Raw genomic sequence first — 6,000 nt, 5'->3', positions numbered from 1 at the left:
ACTGACAATTCCAGTCCACTCAGCTATTTAACAATACTGACTATAACACAATTCTGTTGAATAAAGACCATGAGAAAAGTAAAACGGTTGATGTGTCTGTTCAAAATGTAGATACTAATTTGCCAGTGAATACCTGTGCATGTTAGATGTTACACGGCACAAGTTGTCACCCATGGCATGCATTGACTGGACATCCCTTATAGCAAAAAAAATCCCCCAACAATATTTTTTAATTAGAAGAAAAAGCTTTTCTAAGAAAAATCTCCTGTATACCTCGTTCCATCAGAAGTTCCTTATCCCAATTCCTAAACACAGTACAGTTAGTAAACAGCAGTGAAAAGGAGAATCAAGACATTAATGTACATTAATAAAAGTGAAGAAGAGCAGATAGCACAGGGGAATAACAAAACACTTGGTAAGCTGCACAATACAGAGAAGGAGTAAACAGAAAATTCTATGGCAAGAGAAATGACGCCGTAAGACCACTATAGGAAGAGTAGTAGAGAAAATTACACAAGCATTTTGTTTAGGTTTTAAGGGGCTTTCTTGCAATATCAGATTCAGCATGACTTCAGACAACTCCACACTTTTCTGCTTCTACAAATGTGTTTTTCTTTTGAAGATGTATATTTTTTTATTCTTTGTGTGCTCTCTGCTTGCTCCTACTACTTGTTTTAAGGTGGCCCTTTATGTTTTTATATTTACAGCTCTATCCTACTCCTCCCCAGACCATTTTTTTAACTGTCTCCTTTTCCCTTTGGCTCCAAACTGAAAGTAACACCTACATTGTTGGTGGCTTGATCAGGCTCCTGTAATTACCCCCAGCTGTTTGTCCAGGATTGGTTAGATGTGGAAGAGCCTGTAATCTGAACTATCTGCATAGTAATTCCTGTATTAACCAGATCACCTTCTGTTTGCATATGATTTTAACTTAGAATTATCTTACTTTCTTGATGATAAGCTTTATGTTCAGCACTTTTTTCCATTAAGCACTTCCTAAAGGTTTTTCTGGGAGTGGGACCAGCACCCATTTTTAACAGTTTTCAGTACATTAATATTTGGTAATACTGCAAAACAAGTTTCACATGGAATAAAGATTTCCCAGGCAGTATCACTGAGGATCACAACTTTCTCCCACTCCCCCCAAACTTCTGCTTGAGCTGCTTGAATTGCTGGATGTAATACAAACAGATTTCTGGATGAAGTTTTGCAGAAATTTTTCTAATAGTCTTTGGAATGATCCAGTCTGCCATGGGAAGTAAATGTAGAGTGACATGGGGTATAACATGGATGAGAAACTCATCATGAGCTGGCAGTGTGCACTAGCAGCCCAGAAAGCTAATCAAATCCTGGGCTGCATCCAAAGGAGTGTGGGCAGGTCAAAAGAGATGATTCTTCCCCTTTACTCTGCTCTCCTGAGACCCACCTGGAATACTGCACACAGTTCTGGTGTCCTCAACATAAGAAGGACATAGAACTGCTGGAGCAAGTCCAGAGGAGGCCACAAAATTGCTAAGAGGACTGGAGCATTTCCCCTAAGAGGACAGGCTGAGAGAGTTGGGGCTGTTCAGCCTGGAGAAGACTGTGTGGAGACCTCAGAGCGACTTTTCAATATCTGAAGGGTCTACAAGGGAGCTGGAGAGGGACTGTGTGTTAGGAAGTGATAGGACAAGGGGGTAACGGATTCAAACTGAAGGAGGGAAAGTCTAGGTCAGATGTGAGGAAAAAGTCTTTTCCTGTGAGGGTGGTGAGACATTGAAAGAGGTTGCCCAGAGACGTGGTGGCTGCCCCAACCCTGGCAGTGTTCAAGGCCAGGCTGGATGAAGCCTTGAGCAACCTGATCTAGTGAGGAGGTGTCCCTGCCCAGGGCAGGGGGTTGGGACTAGATGATCTGTAAGGTCCATTCCAACCCCGAAACTCTATGACTCTATGATATTTTAAACTGAAATGATACAGAAGTACATATCTTTAGTGAGATAAAACTCTTCCCAGTAAACATCAGTAGTTTATACAGAGTTAAATATCAGCCATCCAACGTTAAGGCTATGAACACATTCTTCAGCCCAAATTATCTATCTTTTCTTGTCAGTATGATTAAAGGCTCAGGTTCAATGTAACTGATGTCTAAGGAACTTAACTTTCCCTTTGATAAACTGAAAAAAAAAAAAAGATTGTTTCTTTAATCTAAATCCAAAAGGCACAATGTTACATTGGACTCCTTGTGATACACTAAAACATGTGAAAATCTGTTCTTGTCTTCAGAGTCTTTTACTAGTACCCACTATTGATACCCTGCCAGATCCAGGGGTACAGGCAGTGGATTAATCTGGAGCAATTAGCTATCAATACTTGGAAGTTGTTGCTATGGTGGGGAGAGAGGTACATATATAATTTCCCATCAAGATGTCACTAAAATAATAATTGGTTCAGAATCAATCTATGTAGAGCAGGGAGAATATGAGAGTAAGTAGGAGAACCTAAGGCCCTGCACATTACTGGAGGTTTTCAAGATGAGACTAGATGTGGCACTTAGTGTCACGGTCTAGTAACCATGGTAGGATTGGACTTGATGATCTTTGAGGTCTTTTCCAACCCAGTTGATTCTATGATTAAGGGTGTGTTCTAAACTGTGGTGGGTGTGTGTGTGAGGGAGTAGAAGTGGTGGTGTTTGATTTCTGGGTTCTGCAAAATTCACTGCTTTTGGTGCAAGGTCACAGTTGTCTGAACAGATGCACATACAGGATGAAAACCTTTATGCAGAGTAGGACTTTACTGCTGCAACCATTATAAGGGAATTACAGCATAGGAAGCCTATAGCAAAGTGAAAAACGGAGTTTATAATGTGCCAGTGCTGCAATGTAGAACCACCTTTCTACCCCCTTCCTGCCTCTTCTCCAGAAATAGTCCATACTAGTCACTGAAGAAAGTTATCTCTACTTCATCTCAAACCAGCACACATACATACTCCCAAAATGTACATACCCACATTTCTGGTGGATATGTACATGGCACATGCAACAGATATATATATATATAGATAGATAGATAGATAGATAGAGAGATAGATATATATATATTTGTTTCCTCTGATATTTTGTGCATTGCTTCACTGAAGAGGAAATATAGCATGACAGAAGCTGTGCTCAAAGGAATTCATCATGCCTGTATCATCACTGGAATGAAATGTCTCTTTCTCCTATCTCTTGTTTCCATTTTCATTCAAATTGGACGGAAGAAACAGTCCTAGTAGATTCAGCTTGTCAGCTATTTTACTGGTAAAAATCTGTTTGGAGACCAGATTCCTTCACATGAAAATGTGTGTGTTAATTAGCCCCTTTTGTGTCAGCCTGTTTCTGAGCCAAGTCTGAAGAGTCATTTGAGGGCACCGAATGTCTGTTCTGAAGAGAGGCTTACGTGATTGAGAGTGTCATGACCACTTGAAAAACTTTCTTCAAGGATGAGAACTTTTCTGTTGGCAACATGTTATCAGGAACATCTAGTCCAGCACCATCAAGGATTTTTCTGTTTATTTTAAAAACATGCAGACACTAAAACTCCCTTTGCTTGTAGTGATACAGAGAATTGAGAGCAGGAGAAAAAATGCTCAGAGAGATTGATTTAATGAACTAAATGCAATTTATAATGAATAAGTGCCTGGATTTAAGTGTCACAAGTTTACCCATCAACTCCTGCTCCATCTGTAACAATTTTAAGCACAGACTAAAGCCAAGAAATACAGCTATGACATACGAATTTCAGTCCCTATTAAGAAAACTGGCAAGAATCAACTGAGGGGTGTTGGTCAACCTACTACCAGCAGAAAAAATAAACTCCATGGCTATCTGCATGATGTGTGTCCACTTTTTGGCTTTTGTGGCAAATAAGGACCAATGTATTACAAACCATCCTGACTTCACTGGCTTATACAGAGTGCCAATCTTCCAGACTGTGCTGGAGTGAACAAGACAAAACTAACCAATTTCCTAACAAAACCAGCAAGTTTCTTCATTCCCTTCCCCCACACCCATGTACTCACTCTATCTTTCCCACAACTCCTGTCTCAAAGAAGCACAAGGGTTATTTTTTCTCATAACCACCCCTAACTGAATTTCTGAGAGGACACTACTTCCTTCCATTCTCAGCGATTTCAGAGGCTGCCAGAGGCTGCCCCTCTTCCCAGAAGTCACTCACAAAGTCAACAGGCAGTTTACCCTCTAACTGTTTTGATGTTGGCCTGCCTTCCAGCAATTCTCAGTTGGCACATAGTCTCCTGCAGACTATAATCAGCTTGGCACATGTTAAAACACCCATGCCAGGGCTATGGCCAGAACAAGTCAAGTCAACTGCTGTGTTGCAGTTACAGTTTGCCTTGTTACAGTTTCAGCAAAACACTCAAGACCAGATTCTCTGACTGCCCACATTGTCTAACACTTCACATCTCCTTTATGTGAAATTGAAAGCATTGCACTTTTAATGTCAAGAGATAAACCTTAATAGAGTTGTCCTCCAGCATGCTCTGAATGGCCAGAACAAGTCAAGTCAACTGCTGTGTTGCAGTTACAGTTTGCCTTGTTACAGTTTCAGCAAAACACTCAAGACCAGATTCTCTGACTGCCCACATTGTCTAACACTTCACATCTCCTTTATGTGAAATTGAAAGCATTGCACTTTTAATGTCAAGAGATAAACCTTAATAGAGTTGTCCTCCAGCATGCTCTGAATTCCTTACTTTCATTCCTGCCAGCCCACCCCAGTATTCCAAAACATCATGCACAGCCCATCCTGCTCCAGTCTCCTACCAGACTGCTTAACCCCTGTAGGTCTACACAAGATATGTCCCTTTCAAAGCTCTGCTGAACACACCAAACTCATAGTTGAGCATTTTTTCCTTTGGAGACAAAGTGTTCACAACTGGAAGAACAGTGTGACCACGATCTCAGGGCCAAGCAAGAGGAAGTGGACTACATCACTCCCCAGAAGGGGAAATTCAGTGACACAGATACGCAGGTCTACCGTCATGAAGATGCAGATAAGGGCAGTGGAACACCTCTCCTGTCTAGGAGAGAAGGCTACCTTTCCTTTCCCTCTAAGGCACAAGAAGAAGACCACCATTGAGCAAAAGTAAACAGTCAGTGCAGACTGTACTGGGCACTGTCAGTAAAATTAAATACAGAGCAGCACAATTCCAGCTCAGTTCACCTGTTTGTTTCCTGCAGTTCTATACGTATACTGCACCAGGTAGACCAGTCAAGTGATTTTACTCACCTGACCATGAAAAGAGTGTAGAGGGGACATCCAGAATACTCTCACCACTGGGCAGTGAAGTGAGTGCTAGGTAGTTTTCCCAAAGGATTATTGGCAGATGTGGAGAAGGCAATCTTCCTGTCTTGAATTGGTTTTTGTAAGGCAGGATGGTTGTATACATATCAGGTCACAGTCATATACAGAAACTGTGAGAACAGACATTTTTTAATGAGCACTCAGTGAAGAATCAACAGTCTGTATGACAGAGAAGGCTAGTGACACTCAGTCTTTGCCCACTGTTATTCCACGAACACATATGACGGTTAGGAGAAGTTTTTTCCTTAAAATAACTCCCAAACCTAGTCACTGCATGACTCGTGTTTAAATTTTCTGGTTTTCCCTGATCAAACTGCAAAAATTTTCTAACACTATGAAAACAACCAAATTAGGCAGCCCATCAAGGGCATGAAAATGTTATAGTGCTTCTAAAAAAAGTCAGTGCTTAATCTGACTGTGATTATTATGGGTAGCCTTTTTATCCAGCTTCTGATTGTATTGGCAAAAATAATTTTCTAGCTTTTGGGGGATAGTGTTTGTATTTAACAACAGATTAAAAAAAAAGTCTATTTTTCAAGTTTCACACATTTTAAGACCCTTTTATCTATGTAAGGCTCATAAAATCATCTTAAATTGTGGGACTGAATTTGGAAAACAGTAGTGACTTTTACACTTCACGCATAAAATGGGTTTGCTGTT

This window comes from Acanthisitta chloris, unplaced genomic scaffold (genome assembly GCF_000695815.1).
Source record: "Acanthisitta chloris isolate BGI_N310 unplaced genomic scaffold, ASM69581v1 scaffold16746, whole genome shotgun sequence".
Classification (NCBI taxonomy): Eukaryota; Metazoa; Chordata; class Aves; order Passeriformes; family Acanthisittidae; genus Acanthisitta; species Acanthisitta chloris.
This window is presented reverse-complemented; position numbering follows the sequence as displayed.